This window comes from Xyrauchen texanus, chromosome 40, assembly GCF_025860055.1.
Source record: "Xyrauchen texanus isolate HMW12.3.18 chromosome 40, RBS_HiC_50CHRs, whole genome shotgun sequence".
NCBI classification, from domain to species: domain Eukaryota; kingdom Metazoa; phylum Chordata; class Actinopteri; order Cypriniformes; family Catostomidae; genus Xyrauchen; species Xyrauchen texanus.
Genome location: NC_068315.1, coordinates 35947550 through 35968560, shown reverse-complemented (window position 1 = coordinate 35968560; position 21011 = coordinate 35947550). Strand labels below are relative to the sequence as shown.

Below are 21011 nucleotides of genomic sequence, written 5' to 3'. Positions count from 1 at the left end.
ATCGCCACATCTTTTTTATTTTTGTATCGACTTGGTACAGAATTAACGGTACTTTTGACAACACTAGTGTATGTATATATATATACACGATAATGATAACTAAGGTGGTGGGAAAGCCGATAACAGATTAATAGGCAGATAGTTTTTCAAATGTATTTATAGAATTTAAAAAACAAAAATCCTTTCCTTACTATGTCGGGCACAGACAAAGAGTCCGAAATGAATAAAATCCCAGATGCAGTTCATTGTTCAACCAAAATTCCCAAAATAACCAGAAAAAAATATAAAGATTTGGTGCATAATGTGGGAATTTTTTAAGTATAAACAAGCACGAAACATGCTGGGAACTCTTATTTTGAAATTACGAAATGATGAAAAACTATCTGCAACTATTGCCATAGACTTGTGCCAATAAAGATAGTTCCAAAAAGCAACTATAGTCACCGATTAATCAGTAAAACCAATATATCGGTCTACCTCTAACATATACTGTATAGAATTTCTTTACTGGTGAAAGATACACATTAATGATGATGAAAGCCAAAATAGGTTGGTCTATTACTAAAATCAGTTGACTTTTGTACCACTTGTTGCATATGGTTAGATGCTTCATGGGATTGTATACAAGACGTTAAGTACACAATCTTTGCCTTTTCATCTAACTTTCAAATACTTTTTTGCTTCAAATCAAAGTTTGCAATGTTGTGAGCTGGTTGGTTTGGGTTCATGGTGCACAACTCTTTTATGAATGATTTTATTAAGTCCCGATGGAAAAAATTAATGGGAAACCTACTTCCTGTCCTGAAAGGCACTGTTGCGCTCAATTTGCTCTATTTGGAATGTAGAGGTTAAAGATTGCAGGGTAAACTTCAGCAGCTGTGAATGGGAGACCACAGCAAATATTGTTTTCACTTACCCATTTGCTCCAACAGCAAGTGAAAAAATCCACTATTACTTTTCAATAACTTTCTAGAAGAGGGAAAAATGGAGAGCGGTGGATTAAGAGAGTAAAGTGGAAGAAGTTGCCAAATGTACTGTCACTCTCTCAGCAGCTGTAATAGAACCCCCCTCATAGCATGTTATAAATGTACGCTCAATATATAAAAAAATGATCATATAAAAATGTTTGCCAGATTTACGCGTCTAAATAAGGTGGAAATGCATCACAGTCCATGAAAATGGTCTATTCAGAAGCAACATTTCAGTTTCCCATGTGATCATGTTAGTCATTTCTGCAACACTGTTGTCACCAAATGGCATCGCAAGAATAATGACTGTTTTCAAACCGGTTTTCTGAACCTATTCCCCATCTCCCATTGGTCAAGAAACAGGTAGTCCCGCCCCAAACTCACGCTGTTGGTCAATGTTGCTGTGTCAGGTTTGGGATGCTCAAACAAACAGAGTAATGTTTTGAAAGAGCCACATGTAAATGTCCAAATTGTTTACAGTTTTATGGTGACATAAACTTACAAAATGGCTTACTAATAGTTGTCTGTGTACAGTATTAAGATACAAGAAAGTATTTGAACATTGAAAAATACACACATCACCTTTAAACACATTTTCATCAAAATGCTGACATAAGATCAGCCCACTGTTTTCCCTTCTTCATTTTCCTCTCTGTCTTTCTCTCTTCTTGAGCTCTATTCCTCTTCTCTCAGCACTATGAGACATGCTGTTGATATTTGAGTTGGATTCAAGCCGTACAGTACAGCACCACTGTAACATTAACTCTTTCCTGCCCTCTGCAGACTACTTCCTGTCAAACTGGACCCCCAAAACCACTGTGACACTCAAAGCTTCTGCACTTCCACACCAATAAGGCCTTGGCTTTCCTGTCAATTTGCTGCTAATTTGCCACATGTCCTCAGTAAAACAGTCCTCTGAATGGTGAAGCTCTGAGTGTTTTCTTTTCTTTTTTTTTTGTCTTTTCTGTTGCTTGCCCCGCTGGATTCCAGCATGCTCCACATGTAGAGTTTTGGTCGTGGAGGGAGCGTGGCTGCATTCTTGCGGTCAGTCGTGTGGTGTTCAGAAATGAAACGGGCAGATGTACGCGGTCACACTTGGTGAAAAGCACACAGACTCTCACTGCTGCTCATAGCTGAACAGACTGCTTCCCACTGAAGAGGTCATGTGGATGTTTTGTTGCACCAGGGCAAGTGGTTGGGTTGGACCTTATGTAAGCACTATTGTTAAAGGAATATTCCATGTTCAGTACAAGTTAAATTCTATGGACAGCATCTGTGGCAAAATGTCGATTACCACAGAAAATAGTTAAAGAAAAAAATAGAAATAAATAATAAATTAAAGCCAAATATATCATCTCACCTTCCTTTACATGAACTGATAAAAGGTATAGAATTCAATGGATTATCAATATATAATAATATAGAATATTTTTAGAAACTAGCTTTATGATCATAGAAATACCAATGTGATTCACGTCAGTATATTGATTTCAAGTTCCTTGTAAAAAGTAAGAAGCTCTAAAATACCTTTTAGGACCTAGTTACTAAGTGTTTTTTTGTTGTTATTTTTTTAGTGTCTGAAATTCCCTCAGAGACAGATAAATATAAAAAACTTTTATTTTTCCTTATTCCTGAAACATACATGTAACATAGAGAATGATGTATCATAACTCAGCAGACTATGCCGATTCAAACGAGCCCAAACACAACATAATATGATTGGTAGATCTTGAAATATTCAAGGGCGGGGCTTATCAGCTAATTAAGACTGCAGATGGTGGTGCGACAGAGAGAGATTGTTTATGGGGAGCTGTCCATCACATGTGTGTGCTTGTGTCTTTAGTTTAAGTTTATCATTAAAGTTTATCGTCAAACCGGAGCTTGTCTCCTGTCCATTGAACTGCTTTACAGGTTTTTTTTTTTAATACACTCTAGAACACATGTGAATTAGCAGTGCCTTCATTTAATACATTTTTTTTTTTTTTTTATAATTTTTATTATTTCTTTCACACATTCAACATAAAACAAATAAGAACAGTAATTAATTAATAGCGCCCTTTTTTTTTTTTTTTTTTTTGGATAGATTACCAAGAGGGTAGAGAAGGAAGGCTGTGTGTGTGTGTGTGTTTGTGTGCGCTAGAATGGACATTACCATGCGTGTAAGTTTGTGTATGATTGAGTATTTTGTATTGAAATGTTGGAATCAGCAGGATTGGTATAGTATGAATTGTTGTAATTAAAGTACTGTGTCCTAGTTATTAAGAGGGAATGGGTTGGGTTGGGTCAGGCTCAACGGATCTTTCCTCTGACTGCTCCACTGGGGCCAAGGAGCATATTAATCCTAGGAGATAGGGGGAGTGAGGCTTCGAACGCATGGGGGTGTGGGTGGGGGGGGGGGGGGCTGGGGACCCGATCCAGAGGCACACATTGCCAGAACCCCTCTCCACTTCTGCTCTCCTCTGTCCCCGCCGTCAGTTGCTATTCTATTGACGGGCCAGCTCATCTACCCGCCTCACTATCCCTGTGTTATGTCTTCTAGGGTCTAAATTAAGTCTAAGTGCATTAAAAGAGGTGCGGCGCAAGGGGTAGAACTTATTCAGAACCACCTCAAGCACCACCCATTTCCCTACCTATTGACTGATTGTGTGATTAAGTGAATGATATGAGATGCATTAAAAAGAATTGGGGGGCAACAGTGCAGGACCTCTTCAGGCCCTCCACTCAGCACACCCTAATTCTTAAGTAGAAATGTGAATGTTGGCCATCTAACATGAGAAGCATTAAAAAGTGAGGTGTACAGAGTAGAGCCGGCCCCAGCAGTTGCAGTGGAGGAGCAGGTCTGTGGAGGCACGATGAAGAGGGGAGGCATATTCTCCCTCAGGGTAATGGAGGCAAAAGCAGCACAGAGTAAAATTGCAGGTTGGCGGTGAGCCATTCTGGAGAGAAGATATAAGTGAGCGTTTTGAGGCTTATAGTAGAGAGTGAAAGAGTTATCCACATCCTGCTGATTTGTCCCTAATGCTGTAAATATGTAATGTTTTGAGAGATGAGTTATCTAAGTGGTGAAGGGGTATGGCAGACGATAATAAAGCAGGTTTGCTAAGGTTGATGATTAATAAATGAAATCACGAAAACTGAATCTCAGGCAAAGGGGCCAGCGGAGCTAAGAATTTAGAAATTTGGACAGTACTAGCCAAGTGGATGGGGAATCATTTGAGTTCTTTCTAGAGGGGTTATTTGATATTTCTATTGAGATGTGATCCAAAAGTAAGTTTTTCCAAATAGTGATATCGATTTTGTTTTTTGTTTTCCAATTCATGTAGATGGTTTTCTTGGCGACAACTAGCGCGACCAGCAGAATTTTACTGTTCATGTGATTCAGGTTGATTGTGGAGATGTCTCCAAGTAGACAGAGAGATGGGGACGATGGGATGGGGCAGCCGAAAAAGGCAGATAAAATCCTTGTAACCTTTTCCCAGAGTTGTTTTATAGGGGTGCAGTGCCAAAGTGCATGAATATATGTGTCCCTGCAGTTTTGAGTGCAGTGTGGACAGATGTCTGAGGTGGAGCCCATATGAAATACTTTTCCGTCCAGTGAGGCGAGTCCTGTGGATAGTCTTGTATTGTATTAGCTGCAAGTTAGTATTTTTGGTCATGAGAAAAGTATTTTTGCAGACTTGAGTCCAGAAATCGGCATCAGTGTGAATAGATAAATCCGATTCCCAGTTAGCAGTGGGGAGACTTATGATAATGTCGGTTTGTATCACTATTTTGAAGATTTTGGATAGTAGTTTTTTGGAGGATGGAATATTAATTAGTTGTGAGATAGTTGGGATGACTTCTAAATTGACCATTGGAGTGTTAATACATTTTAATTAATACATTTAATACATTTTAATAAGTGTTTGTCAGCACTCTAACAGAAATCTAATTTAATAGGATTATCTCATATTTCATTGAATGTTTTCACCCAGTTCACCCGCAGTGTCTCGCAACAGGTGAAAACACATTTACTGAGTTCCTTTACTGAGGACATAGAAGAAATCAATGTTTTTCTTGAAAAAGAAAATCATATCCTGCTTTGAAAACTCTCACATTTTTTGTTGAGATGCTAATTTACAAGAAAGAAAGTGAGAATCAATCAAATATTAATAAACACAAACTAATATGCCTAATGTTGATCTTTCCAACAAATGATCTCAATTGTAAAGTCAGATATGTTTAACGACCAAGGGGAGGAAGTTGTCCTGACCAAACCCCAAAACATTTTGGTAACTCTGAAAAGCCCAGTGTGTCCACTTTAAGAGACACAGTCCGAATCTTAGGGCGTGACCCGTGCTTTTTTTCGGACTAAAGTGCCAGGGTGAACAGAGTCAGAAAACACGTTATCAATAGAGAAAACATGCTTTTTGCCATTTATATGGTGTAGTTCCAGCAGGGGCTAACATGGACCAACTAACCAGCTAGTTCCTGAGTCTCTGTTTGAAAGCAATGGGCTAACCATCTGTATTGCGAAACGAATGCTGAGGGCACTTTTGCACTCTAAATATTGACATGCAGTGCACAAGCGCCTTGGGAGTGACAACGGGTTGCTATGCGGCAAAGCAATAATGTTAAAATGCACACTTGTTAGAAGTATCAACACTTAAACATTATACAAGTTAACATGGGACTGGCGTGACATAATCACTTACTAACCGTCTGTTCAATGGTATTTCCACAAGGATACCAAGTAGGGTCTATTATCATGGAGCAAAGTCCACTAAGAGTTCATCCAAATAGAAAAGTAGCCAAAATTTAGACAAGTTTGCAGCTCAAGTAATAAATGTGTACCCTAGTAGTTCAGGAAAGTGCTTTAACAAAAATGTGAGCTTTACATTTCTGATTTCAGACTCCCCAGATGTGCATTATTGTAACTGAATCTTTATTAAAAAATCAAAACAGGAATGGTTCCAAATTATTTTCTGCGGTAATCAACGATATACATTCTTAAAAATAAGTAAAATATTGGATTTTTTTTTTTCACACTTTGACGTCACACCTCAGGATAGTCTCTGGTCTGTGGTTTGGGATGTGTGTGTGTTCTCGTGCCATCAACCAGTGTTGTCATGATGTCAATTTCCTGAGGCTGCACGCAGATCACATACTTCCACAAATAATAAGTAAAAGTAATAGTGAAATATAATAATTTATGCATAAGCTGCAGTGTTTCCCACAGGGTTTTGTGAGACTATGGGGGGCTGGACCTCCGACCCTCTGGGAGGGTCCAGGGGCATGCTCCCCCATAAGAACATTTTGTACATTTTAAATACTTCCATCTGGTGCACTTTGAGAGCAAAATTAAGAGGCTAGTGTTGTGCTCGTGTAAACAGTTTTGTGCTCTTAAAGCTGCAGTAGGCAACTTTGAAATAAATTGAATTGTGAGAAACAGCGCCAATTCTTCCCCATATACATGATGCTCTTCACCCCCAACCAGGGTTTAATTGACAGCTGTTCACAAACAGAGCCATGGCCTGCCTTTCACTGAGTCTGTGGTGCTAACGCATTTCTCACAGGGCCTCATTTAACTCAGGCACCATGTTTATATAGAAAACCATTAGAAAACCGTAAGCAGTGTAACTTTATGCCAATTAACCTAATGCTAACTTTAATTTACGTTAATCATCATGATTGTAACTTTTTTTTGTTTTCTTTTGCTTCTTTTTTCTTTTGTAACCCAGCCAACCTGTATAGCTATTATATTACATTATATTATATTAATTATATTATGCAATAGTAAAAGGTTGGGTTCCCTGAGATGCTCGGAGTTCAACTGAATGAGACACAAGTGTTGTTTCCTGCGCGCATGAGACATCATGCAGGGAAAGATGAGGCTGAATCCAGCTTAATCAACTGCTTTTTATTTAGTAAAAGGGACTCAGTGCTTTGAAACTTCACAACTCTATCACTGCAGAGTGAAATATTGATATTGAAAAATGTACTTGCCAGTGGCTAATAACAGACGTTTTTTGGTCGCATAATGCGAAATTTAGTCGCATATGCGAGTGATTTACTCACAATGTATTGGGCTGGTTAACATTACTTACCCCAAAAATGTGTCATCCTCCTCAACCAAATAACGTTAGATGGATCCAGGAACACTCCAGTTCAGATATTTGCGAGTATGTGTGTGTGTGTGTGCGTGTGAGTTTACAGCAGCGGGGGAGGAGCTGACTGAACTGACTGGCGCACGCGAGAGAGCACAAAACACAACCTTTTATTTTATGTTATTATGAGACTGAGAGGTGCAAAAATATTTTCGGTTCATTACGAGACCGTGGCGGGCCGCCATATTCTAGTCAGTTAATGAGAAACACTGAGCTGTGTGGGTATATTTTGCAATATTGACACATTATATCTTGCATATTATTTGCATTGTTGTTTTTAAAAGTGTTAATTTCCTTTTGCATTTCAGCTAATGGCTTCTTTGTTGTCTATGCAAATGGAACCATAATATTATGCCAGTTGAGTCAACATTATTCAGGCATGTCTGTTCAGTGAAGATGCATGTAATATGCAAATGTTGGTAAACAAATATCACCTAGAGTACTGGCCACAGGCCAGTCACATTTCCCCATAATTACCAATGCAGACGAGCTGATTATATGTCTGTTGTTCTTTTTTTTTCTTGTCAAACCAATGACATGTCTCGTATTTTGTGTGCAGATGCGTAACTGACTTTGCGTTCTCATTGATTCATTATGTTGGGAAGGCGAGGGAAAACAAAACTCAGTCCGCAGACACCTCAAAACATATTGATGAATACTAGTGTGAGGCTCTCATTGAATTGATGTAAATTGGGCATAACAAGACAGATGTGTTGGTGTAAATGAGTCGAGCGCTGCTCGCTGTGTGGCGTCATCCTCGTCCTCCTCTTCACTGGATAGAGACCCGCAGGGCCTATCAACATCCACAACATTATGAAGGGGACAGTGAGAAAGAAAGGCAAATAGGATGCTGTGTGATTTCAAGCTGTTTTCAGACACGTCGTTGCTTTTTGTTTAATAAGGACAGTTACAGTGTTTGTAAGGCAGCACTGTATGGATTTTACTCAGTCATTCTGGTTAGGGTTTGTTGAAATCCTCTAGAGTCTTGAGCTGGTTCACATACAGACTCCGTTCTAGTTTTACTAGTCAAGGAACCGCCCAGAAAATATTCAATGTGTACCATATTCAAATGACTCGGACATTATCAACCAATTTTTTTCCCACTATTCGACACATTTTAAAAACACTGACAGATAATTTCAAATGATGTCTGTTATTTTGACAGATAAAATACAAGAAAACCATTTATACAATAGCTTGTCTAATGTCAAAGAGAATTTTCAGTGCAACAGATTCGGGTAAGAAATGAAAGCATGCATACTGTCTCCAGTGTTTAGAGCGCAGTTCCCTCTTTCATATGTCTAAACGCAAAGTTCTCTGTTTTCACTTTATTTACTCTGTAGCATCATTTCAAATGTTTCAATGCAACATTTTTATTTTTGTCTTGTTTTCCAATAAAAATATCTAAACGTCCTTAAAACAAGATGAATTTACTAAACTTGCACAAAAAACTGTCTGCCAATGGGGAAGACAAAAATGCTTACATAAATCTTGAATGAAGCTTTTTTTTTAACCCCATTGGCATAAAAAATATTAAAATCTTACGTAATTTTACTTCTCAAATAAATGCATCTTGTTTTAAGGATGTTAAGATATTTTCATTGGAAGACAAAATACTAATTGCGACCATGAGGAGGTTACCCCATGTGACTCAACTCTCCCTAACAACCGGGCCAATTTGGTTGCTTAGGAGACCTGGCTGGAGTCATTCAGCACACCCTGGATTCAAACTCACGATTCAAGGGGTGATAGTCAGCGTAAATACTCGCTGAGTTACCCAGACCCCGACAAAAATACTTTTTTTGCAGTGTTGCATATACTTTATATGAGAATGGGTTTGCATGCAACTGAAATCATGTGATCCATGAGTTTTTGGTACAGACCCAACATTTAAACTAGTGGCAAAACGAACAAATCAAGTAGTCGATTTCATACAAACTTTGTTTTGTAGACATTTTTGGGTTTTGTCAACTTTAAAAGTCTTCCAATTGATCGAAAGTCAAGCATCCAAAATGTAACCGACCTTATAATATTTGCATACCAAATTGTGAATTGACTTGTGTGGCAGGGCGGAGGGCTGGGCTGGGTTGTGATTATACACACCCGGTCCCTTATCAGGCTAATTAAGCATCCTTAATTACTCCTAACTGACCGCCCGGACGCGGTGAACGGCCGCCGTCCGCGAGGCAAGTGGGGACTGGACTCCCCGACCGCCTGGAGCGATGGAGGGCCCTCCTCCGCTGCCAGGGGCGGAGGAGAGCCCTGCCATCCCCCAGAAACGCGGAGGGGTCGGAGAAAGACGTCCACGAGGGTAGCAGTAGGGCCGCTGCCAGGGGCTGAGGAGTGTCCCCACTAGTCGCCGAGAACTCCGCCCGGGGAGAAGCGGCTGTCGTCCGCCAGAGAGGGTGGAGAAGTGATCGAGGACCATGCGACGGTGTATCGGAGAACTGGCGAGTAGGTTTTTTTTTTTCATCTCTCTCTCCTCTCTCTCTCTCATTGCTGCTCTGCGTTGGCCTTTTCCCTCTCGTTTAAATTTTAGTGTTTTTTTGGGGGGGTACTACACTGTTACAGGAAATGTTTCCATCACCTTGTCCCCTCCCTCGTCCAGGTAGATGGGGATGACCTGCCGGCAGACCAGGCTTAAAGCACGCCCTCCCCCAGGGAAAGAGGGGGGCGGGGGATGTACGTCAGATTATACACACCCGGTCCCTTATCAGGCTAATTAAGCCTCCGAGAGGGATAAAGACCGATGACAGACGGTGGTGCGGGAGAGAGAGATCGTTAACGGACATGTCCATCATGTTTGTGTTTGTTTAAGTTTATTATTAAAATATTATTTATATTATCAAGCCGGTTCTCGCCTCCTCCTTTCCATTGAACTACGTTACACTGGTGTATAATCACGACCTGGCCCCGCCCTCCGCCCTGCCACAACTTGTTTTCCTTGTATGTACTGTTTTTAAGCACCTTTAACACGTCACATTGACTATTGTGAGTAAGCGACAGGAAACAAGATGTGGCAATGATGACAATGGCAAAGCAGCTCTGATGCAGCATTTCATTTACACAGAGCCAAAGCCAAAGGCCACGGTCGCACTAATACATTTTAGGTTGAAAATGACTTGTACGTACATTTTCAAAAGTCAATTTTCTATGAAGGAAAGCTCCGCACCTGTGCGGATGAGCGGCGTAAACATAGCAAAATCAATGTGTTTTCAGTCAACGTGACATAATGCTGTGATCACATCATGTCAAAATTAAAGTTATTACAAGTTGGTAAGTCTGAGATTCTACTCAGAGCTGTTCACATCCTGGGACCTCAGAAGTTATATTTTGATGGCAACACGCATAATGTCAAATCAACTTGTATTACAGCAAACTATTTATCAATACATTTTTTCATTAATTCACCTCTATATTCTCTTGGAAAATGTTTAAGAACAGGAAACAGTGGTTGTCAATAATAAAATGGTATGCCAAAAATGTGTGTTCACTACATTGAGGCTGCTTCCATAATGGATCTTTTTGCATGATGTCATGACTGTCAAGTCAGAGTCATAGACTGTAAAAAAAGATGGACGACGCCCCTTCGCTCTTTTTCATTGGTGAGAACTGAAGCCGCCAGTGTCCCGATATGGCGCTGACATCTTGGGACTTGAGTCTGCGCAGTTAGGATTTCGGGACCAGACCTGCGCAGTAGTGAGCAGGAAGTAAAGCCGCGAAATCAAGGCCCCGCCTCGCTCTCGCTGAATCAATCTTAAGCACACGCCCCTGCACTTTTGACTTTTGACTTATGATGGTGTGAAATAATTAATTATAGAAATTTAGATATTAAATTTAAAGTTCCAATCTCCTCAGTCCTCCGAAGATCCCGAAAAAAAGTCAGTTGGTGCTTCAGTGACTACTTCGCTCAGAGAACCTGTCAATCACAGCTGTCAATCATGATGTCACAGCACCGTTTTTATAGCATCAAATAACTAAAAACAAACTTATTTTGAAAACAAACACTTGAAATGACATCAACGTGATAGAAACGACAGTAAATGACAGAAACTATCTTTGGAAAAAAGATATGTGAAGTGTAATTTAATTGTTAAGTTGGTCTCATGTCCCGTTGAATAACATGGGGAGGCGGGGCTTATGACCTATACTAGGACCAGTCACCGGGGGGGCGATCGAGACGTTTTGGCTTCATTTTTGAGGGCTTGTGCGGCACACGTGGTCAGAGTTTACAACTTGTAATCATGGGTTCTATGAAGAAATTGACACTTTTTAAAAGTCTGAAGCTTTGTCCCAAATGACACACTATGCACTTACAAAATGTACTATGCACTAAGCCATATAGTGTATGGATTTTCAAAGTGTGGCATCACCCCAAATGGAACACTTAACGTTTTTGTACTACACCATAGATAACAGCTGACGGAAGTGACTTTTCAAACCCAAGCGTTGTGTTGCTGCTTGCTTTAGCATGCTATCCACCCTCAGTTCAATACTTATACCTCAATAATATAGATATTCACACAGCATGGTATGATGGTAAAGCTTTTAACAAAATTTTGTACGGTGCTGTCTTCACACTTCAGTTTGGCTAGTTGTCATATTCTCCATTATTTACAATTGTTTTGCCAGATCAATATTGCTGCCAGTAACTTCCGCTATATACGGCAAGCCAGCTGCATTTGCAGTGCTCGAAGTGTCCAACATTCCACATTCTGTTTTGACGGTTGAAAAAGTGCGTCATCCGGGTACTTAAAATACACTTCTTTTGCTGCATTTTCAGTGTCGTACTACTCGCACTACTTACACTACAAAATGGTGTAGAATAGTGCAGAATTGTGCGGTTTGGGACACACCTAGAATGTTGTAATTAGGGTAGATTTGACATAACGGGAATGCACCATAAAGTGTAAACTTGCCTATAACTTTACCACAATTCTTGTTCCATTTAAAAATAAATAAAAACTGGAATTATTTTCATGGCGTTTAGTTCTGTTCGGTTCTTTACCATCTGCCATGCCGAACACACAGTGAAAATATACAACATAGCCTACACATCAAAGCCACTGTGGCAGGGCGGAGGGCGGGGTCGGGTCATGATTCTACACACCCGGTCGCTTATCAGGCTAATCAAGCCTACGAGAGGGATGAAGGCCGACTGCGGAAGATGGTGCGGGAGAGAGAGATCGTTTACGGGCATGTCCGTCATGTGTGATATCTTTTGTTTAAGTTTATCATTATAACTATTATTTATATTGTCAAGCCATTGAACTGCATTACAGCCACCTTTGCCTTTGTCATGACAGTTGTAAAAAAAGATTGTGGAACAATATTGAGAATCATTGAGAAAAATGGGAATTACAAACTAACTAGTACTTTGCCTTAAAGGTGCAATATGTAAAAAAATGTTGCCAATGTTTTAACGGCTTGTAACGCAACTTAAAAAATGTGCCCTCCCTGGACTTCCTAGGCTGCCTTAAAGCCTGTAGACTGATTTATGCCTCTTTGTACGTTACGTCATTGATTTGGTCGATGCTCGCTCGCTTGTGTCCCTATGGAGTGTGTGCATGAGCACAAGCTCACTTAATGGCCACAGGTGTCATTAATAACAAGGGTTTCTGAATCTTACATACTGCACCTTTAATTAATATGCTGTAATTTAGACAATACTTTATTTTCCCTGTGTAATAAAAGTTAACAGATATATTGAAGTTTCTATGAAAGTGTAGCAGAACTCATTTAAAAAAAATAATATAGCCTCATCACCATGGTTATGCTGTCACACATGCACAAGCTGTTTTAACTATGCCGAGTATGTCGATGCATAACACGCCTTTCCATTTTTAATGCAATTAACCGAAGTGCAATAAACAGATTGAAAAAAAGCAAGCCTAAAGACCAAAACAGCCAGAAAGGTTGTTGTGTGTCCTGTCCATCCCAGCTGTGGAGCACCCCTCTCACTGGGGACATTTGGACAATCCAACTGGATCAACCTCCAAATATTCCTGGTGAAACTGTAAATTACAGAACAAGTCGTTTCGTCCTTCTCAGGGAGCTTTTTTAAAAACAACTTCTTTTTAATGGGACACAATCAATGCATGGTAAAGCGAACCCCAGAGTCGCGCTCGCTCATGTGAAAATGTATCACTCCCTGATGTTCGGTACACCCACCACACAGCTTTCAATAGTGCCTTCATCAAATTCCCTGCCATAATTCATTTTTAAACTCCCATTAACTCTGCCGCCTCGCACACATCTCTGACAGAAACCACAGCAACCCACGAGAAGTTGTGCAAATCAACGCTGACAAATTGCTGCTAAAAGTTTGGCACAATAGCAAATGTGTCAGGCGATGCTTTTTTTGTGATGTTTGACATATCTGTGGCATTTTACGAGGGCTGTGAACGTCTTCCTCCACATTTTTAATTGCGGTTTGCATGTTTCTCATCTCAGTCTAATTTTGTGATGCCTGGGCACAATGCCGTCTTGTGTAGTAAATCCACGTCATATCTCAAAATGCAACAGTTCTGTCCACACGCACTCGTTCTTCTGTAATTGTTTTGGAATTGATACGGTAATTCATTAGTGAATGTTGATTTCTCAGGGGAATTTCGACAAACAGATCTTTTAGTGAAATGTTTTTTGAGATGCTCGGTTGGGGAGGTGAATGATTGTCACAAAAATGTTCTTTCGCCTACTCGCAGATACGTGAATATCAGCATTACGAAACCAATTCTTCTGTAACTCTTTTATAAGAGTTAGTTTATGTAGAAACACTTGGTAGACTGGAGTTTTTGCTTCGTTTATTTGTATGTCGTTCTGATGCCTTGTCAATGTCAAAGGGATAGTTCGCCCAAAAATGGGTGAAAAATTCTCCCATCATTTACTCACCCTCATGCCATCCAAGATTCTTTCTTCTGCTGAACACAATGAAGATTTTTAGAAGAATATCTCTGCTCTGTAAGTGAATGGTGACCAGAATTTTGAAGCTCCAAGGCAGCATAGAAGTAATCAAAAAGCATAATGTGCTCCCAGTGTTGACATTATGATATATCTGAATTCTTGTCTGCACATCTTTGTGGGGGATTGATAAATGCCCTAAAAAGGTAAACTCTCTGACCTCTGGCTCGGTCCTGTGACCTCTGTGACCTCTGGCTCGGTCCTGTGCATGTCTTCAGATAGACGAGAGGCAGCTGCCACTGCTAATGGAAAGGGATGCTTGTCTTTTTGCACAAAGTTTTGGGATCTTTACTAGTTTAGAGAGAAGTGAAGAATTTTCCACTTTCATTAGTGTTATTGTGCACTAAGAATTCAAATTTGGCACTTAATTCATTCCACACTATTTGTGGTGCAGATTGTGACATTAATGATACCTCAAATAATGTGTTTCGATGAGGAGAGGTGTGCTGTTACTTCACTGAGTGGTCAGAATTATGAATATAGTCTAAAGATCTGAAGATCACTGGGACTTGGAATGGTCTCTTTTGATTTGGCCGATAAGCAACTTTGGGTTTGATCAAAAGTCTCAGTTAGTATCTTTGGATTGACCTCTTCCCATGATGGTTTTGTTCTCATAGAGAAGATAAATTTAGCTGGCTAAAACAGATGCATTTCTGTGTGAAAATGTATTTTTGCATTGTTTTGTGCAAAGTCTTATGAACTAATAGACAGAAACTTTGATCATGTTGTGGAGTTGATGGAACAGTGTACAATTTCAGCCGATGAGCAAAAATCCTTTTGTGATATCCTTGAAATGTTGGGCGTAATGACGATATAACCTACACATTTGATGGAAAGTGATTCAAAAACTTCTGAAAAAATCATTATAATTCAAAATGATGTCAAAGTAGTATAATGGTACATCCAGCTTTATCAATAAATACATAATTATTAAAACTAACATGTGATCTTTTTTTATAAAATATGAAAACATATGATCAGTTTTCAATCCCAGCTAAATGTGAGGCTTTTCTCTAGTTGAATACAAAGTGTTTGCTTTGATTATGAAGCAAATCCCTTCATCATCAAATATTTGTTTTGTATTAAAGGGACAGTTCCCCCAAAAATGAAAATTATCTCATCATTTACGCCCCCTGATGCTTCCCAGATGTGTGTGACTTTCTTTCTTCTGCAGAACACAAATTAAGATTTATAGAATATTTCTGCTCTGTACATCCATACGAAGCAAGTGAATGTCACTGAAAGTCAGACACATCTGGGATGGCAAGAGGGTGATTTACTGATCCCTTTAAGACTTCCATTGAAATCTGGAAACCTTTTTGGCAACAACTGAATATAGCCTACTAGCTATAAATGTGCTATAACCCCACAGGTGTTATTCAATTAGTCCTGTGGTAATTTACTCAGTCGCTTATCGCTTCTCGCTCTTTGTTTGCAGAAGTACGGAATACCGGTAGGAAAACCTGATGGCATCAGCAACAGTAACTAATGACAGTGGAGCGTAAAGCAGAGGGTCAGTTTCACACTACATAGAACGCTGCATTTGCTTAACAAGCTCTTCCTAATTTTCTCTCTGAATGTAAAGTGATTAGAACTTGAGAAAACAGCACCTTAATGCAAAAATCAATTCTTCCACCTGCATTTGACCTATTTCAGAGTCGTCCCTTATTCTGTGTGTTTAACTAGCACTGATATTTATATACAGTGAAATAAACAGTATAAATAAATCTTTACCAGTTGACACTTTATACCATCATCACAATATAGTATATCGGCATACCGCCCAGCTCAATTCTGCTGCATCTTTAACCTAGTACTCAGAACAAGCCTGTAAGATTGGGATTTCCGTCATGCAAATTGTACTCATCACAGATATTTGGGTATGTGTTTGCCGTTACCTGATTTATCAGTATATCAGGTGCTAATTTAATGCAGACAGTGCATGCAAAAATGGCACTCGAATTTATTGAACATACCCATCAGTGTGAACAGAACAGGACTCAAAAGAGAAATAACGACTGCATTCCGCTGCAGGGTGAAGGATCCATAACACTCAGGGTCACATGAGGCGGATAGAGTCATCTCATGCGGCTTAGATTTGAACCTAACAACCCCGTAACAAAAGATTCAGAGCTTGACAAATCTGCGGTGCCATTCAGTCTTACTGCAGTGTTGCTCTCTGTTTAGGCATGTAAGTGTCTGTTCCCAATGACTAAATTTGAGAAAACATGGTGTGCACTGTGATATGCGGGGTGTGGCTTTGAGGGTTCCATTTATGAATAAATCATCATCATGTAAATGTTTTGAAATGTTTTTAGCTTTTGGATGTTTAAGGAGGTGTCCCCCAAACCCCCCATTCTGTCTGATTTGATCAAAATGTGTGTGTCTTTCTCTTGATCTCTTTTCTGAATGATTAAAGCTGACTTGTCTGCAGTGGACTAACTAAAGTTGCAAAGCTACTAACCTAACAAACTTTATCAAGAGCGTGACAATAGCTCAGCTGTTTTCAAAACAGAGTACTTTTGTTTTCTGAATATACTGTAAATCTTGTTTTTTTATCATCTGAAAGGTCCTGTGACTTTTAGCCCAAAGTGACTAATTTATGTAATTTATGTGTAATTAAACTGGACTTGACTATGACTAAACATGACACTACACCAACAATACTCAGCCAATGACAATGGCAAACATGAGGGCTTAAATACATGGACATGGGGAAACATAAGCCAATGAACAAACAGAACTCTAAACAAGACAACAAGACAATAAGCATAAACCAATTACATGAAAGAACCAATAACAAGACTACGAACCAATGAAAACAAGACACATAAACATGGACATCACATGACTAGGAAATGGGAACAAAACTTTTCAAAATAAAAACATGACCAAAAACATATCTAGACATGACATCGGCCAATTAAACACACAAAAATATGCTTACAAACAGATGAAAACATCAGTCATAGAGATGGTAGTAGCATTTTAAAGTATTTTGCCATTACAAAGTACTTTATGCAACCAGTTTATATATTCTGTCCCATCAAAACATTCTAGTTCTAACAAACTCTAGACCGCTGTCAAATGCAACCCTTCACATGCCCACAAAATGCATGTCATTACACTCATTTCACAGTAAAAACAATCAGTCGGTGAACCGGATAATTAATGCATAGCAAACAAGTTTGCAAACATCAGAAATATCCATAGATAGACAGACGATAAAGTTAATGAATCTTCACAGAGTGACTTAACATGCTGAGCGGCTGTAGGGAAGTCGACGAATTCCGGTTCCTATTGCTTGCCATATGAAACCTCTGTCAGACTGTCTGTGCCACTTGTACAGATGCGACTTATAAAAAACTAAAGGTCGCATTAACTTTTTTCTCTCAACAATATAATTTTGACCAGGTGCAACTTCATTTCCAAGTATGGAAGCTTTTCCAGTAATGAGCTACTTTATTAATCGAGTAGTGTTGTCTACTCGTCAATGCCCAGTCAGCCAGATTATTACACGACTCTCTGGAATACTCCATTCTGATTGGTCAATGGCGGCTTCTAGTGGTCTGATATTTCTCAGAAACAACCGAACATTCACGTATCATGCAGCTCATCCAGGTATTTCGAGTCATCTTAAGGACTTCTCGGATCACTGTGCAATCTTCAACTCAAATCAGTGTTTCATGTGCATTTATTTATTTGGCAAGCAGTCTTGTAATAAGATGAATAATGAAGAGTCAGACATTCATTAATTACAAAATAAACAGAACTCCGCTATTTCCAGAGACTCTTTGATTCCTTTCTTCCTACATAATTACAGAATTTCAACGCAAATCAATATTTTATGTTATTTGGTTAGTAGACCTGTAATAAGTGGGATAATGTACAGTTAGCCACTTGTCCTCACAATATAAACCCGACAGGGTGATACAAGAGTCATCCGCTCCGCTTCGAGTCGGTTCCTGATTACCCAGTCAGGTTATATTTAGCGATAATGACCGGCTGACTTCATATTATCCCTTATAATGTATACTGACATGAAATGAGAGGTTTTGTATCATTATAAGGACTTATTCCACTTATGAAATATTGATGACTGTGTTGTGTGAGAAGTTTGTAGTGATAAGACACATTAAACCCTCAAAGTATAGGTGATTTGTTTCCATAGGAAAACAGTCAATTATGCAGTTTAGCACTATTAAACAAAAATACAATTTTGAACAAATTATCCCAGAGATCCACATAATAAGTCAATAAATTGTTGTATTGTGCAACAATTTAGTGTACAATAAAAGATTGCAAGAAATGCTCTCAATGTAAATTCTTTTTATCAGCAATATGCAGTGCTGAACTACATCAATTCATAAATAGATTTGAAGGTTCTTGCCAATATCTTGTGTGTGTGCCAGAGTCTGCTTCTCCTTGTGCTCTGGTGCCATTGTGAAACTGAATTCCTCTGATCTGCTGCTGGAATACACAACACAATCCACTGCAAAGCACTATCCAGACCTGCAAGTCAGCAGCACTTATCGGAACACAACACAGTCATGAAGACTATTAAAGATGCGGGGCAGGATTCGCTCTCCGGTCGCTCCAATGGGAATGATTTGCTCGAGCTGAGTGTGTATCCTTGTCAAGAGATCATCAGGACTGCCTCAAATACAGGACAATGGACCAGCTGATATCTGGACTGAATCTGGCAACAAACCGTCTGTCTGAGTCCCTGGATATCCATATAATCTCTTTCTTCCAGGACCACGTGTATTTCCTTTCCTATAGTTTGCTTTTTATTCATTGCAGCCATATTAATTCAGGATGATAATTACAGTAGCTGTGATCACAGAAACAAAACTTATGTCTGCTCTCAAAAAAACAAATAAGCCAATAAAGTTCTTTCACAGTGGTAGTGAAACACAAGACCCATAATTAGGTCCTAAAAGTTGTATTTAATTTATTTTGAATCTGAAGTGTGAAAATACACACTTCAGCACGCAGTATGTTTAAAAGTCACATCACGTAGTGTTTATAGCTCCCTGTCGGGTGTGAATTCTACATCTTTGCACAGAGTGTGTGTGGTAACACTTCCTGCGGATATGTAGACACATCTGTCTGCTGCTGTTCATTCTGATGGATGTGTTTATGCTCGCGGAGGACCCGCATGATGCAGCAGCAGCGAAGAGGAGGAGGCCTGGCCTCTCAGGTGCTGTGTTTTGTGTATATATTGGATGTTGTGTGTGTCTGTTGTGTTGTTCGTGAGTCTAGCCAGTGATCCTGCCAGTTTCAGATGACCTCTATGATAACTGATGAAGCTTTTATCACTGTATACAGTATTATTGAAGCATTATACTACATTACAAAACAGGTCAAAAGATAAGCTGTATTGTTGTTCTTAATGGCATGTTTAATTGCTGTTTTATATACCAAATTTGCATTTTAAATGAAAAGATTACAAAGATTTACTTACTGGGGAAACGAATGTGGGTACCACTTCCGCCGGAAGCCGCTCTGTAGCATTCACTAGCTCGGAATGCATTCATTTTAGACCCCATTTACAGCTGGTATTAAGACGCGTTTCGGATGATCTGATTGCAAACGGTCAGCGCTAAATATAGTTGTAAAGTGGTGCAAAACGTCTTGTGATTGGATCACAAAAACACATACAGATGTAGTCAAAAAGCATGTGTCCACATCACATTTAAATGCCGTCCTGATCCGTCCCGGATGGCAGCGAATTTATAAGGAAATTACCGATCGGACATCTTGATCAATCAATGAAATACCCAAGGACAGGAACGTCACAGCTCTTCTCAGTTTCTGTCTAATATCAATGTGCAGGGTGATAAGATGACAAGCACACACATCTGAAGCTGAACTAACACCGATACTCCACTAAAACAACCGATCATTTAGATAAAACCGAGATGTGCGACTTTAGGAGAAACAGGCTTTGTTTGCGCTATCTTTGTCTTCATTACTTTTTACAGTTTATTGTCATTCAGTAACACACTGACATAGTGATTGATGTGTGTCACCATGATATCAGAGACCCTCTCCTCAAATTCCAACACCGAAAGGAAAGAATGAATGGACATATGCCACAACAACATCAACTGTGTTTACTTGATAACGGAAGTAATGCCCACATTTTCAAGTATCACGGGATGTAGGTAAAAGGTGGATAAAACATGACACCCATCACATCAAGATAAAAAAAAGCTCCATCTTTATCTTACCTTAAGTTTTCCACCTATTCCTTAGTTTGTGAATTTTAGTGAATAGGTTTTAAAGGAATATTTCACCCAAAAATGAAAGTTTGTTGCTAATTTACTCCTCCAAAATGGTCTGAAATAAATAAAGGGTTGATATCTGAATTAATTGGCTGTGCCCGTGCATACCAGCAAACTCAGGTATGTCTGAAAATGTTGTAATTGTCACGCATCCCTCGGGCTCTGCACCTCCCTCAGCGCACTGCTCCTCATCACCCGATCTCTAATTTACCTTTGTTTCGCCTGATACATTAAACCTATCTGGCCAGCAGGAGCCATCTCTGCTCTTCAGGACTGTTTTGAGTGTACTGACTGGCACATGTTCAGGGAGGCTGCAACATATGGCGATTCTACCAACTTGGAGGAATACACAGCATCAGTGACCAGCTACATCAGCAAGTGCATTGATGATGTCACTTTCTCCAAGACCATCACCACACGCTCCAACCAGAAGCCGTGGATGACTGCAGAGGTGCGCACGCTGCTGAGGTCCCGAGACTCCGCCTTCAGAGCAGGCGATAAGGCAGCCCTAAGAACAGCTAGGGCCAAACTGTCACGGGCAATCAGAGAGGCAAAGCGCACTCACGCCTAGAGAATCCACAGTCACTTCCAGGACAGCAGTGACACGCGGCGCATGTGGCAGGGCATCCAGGCCATCACCAACTACA

The 21011-nt window shown here is 39.7% G+C and overlaps 1 protein-coding gene across 2 annotated transcripts in view; it reads left to right on the top strand.

Moving 5' to 3' along the window:
• The window catches only part of LOC127633544 (retinoic acid receptor alpha-A), a 324627-nt gene that overhangs the window by 32495 nt on the left and 271121 nt on the right, over positions 1-21011 (top strand). The window contains exon 1 of one of the 2 annotated variants that reach the window (XM_052112719.1): positions 15561-15587. The exons of the other annotated variant lie outside the window; for it this stretch is intronic. The gene's annotated coding sequence lies outside the window, so the exon portion shown is untranslated. Of the gene's footprint in view, positions 1-15560; positions 15588-21011 lie in introns of those variants that run through there. 2 annotated transcript variants of the gene reach the window in all.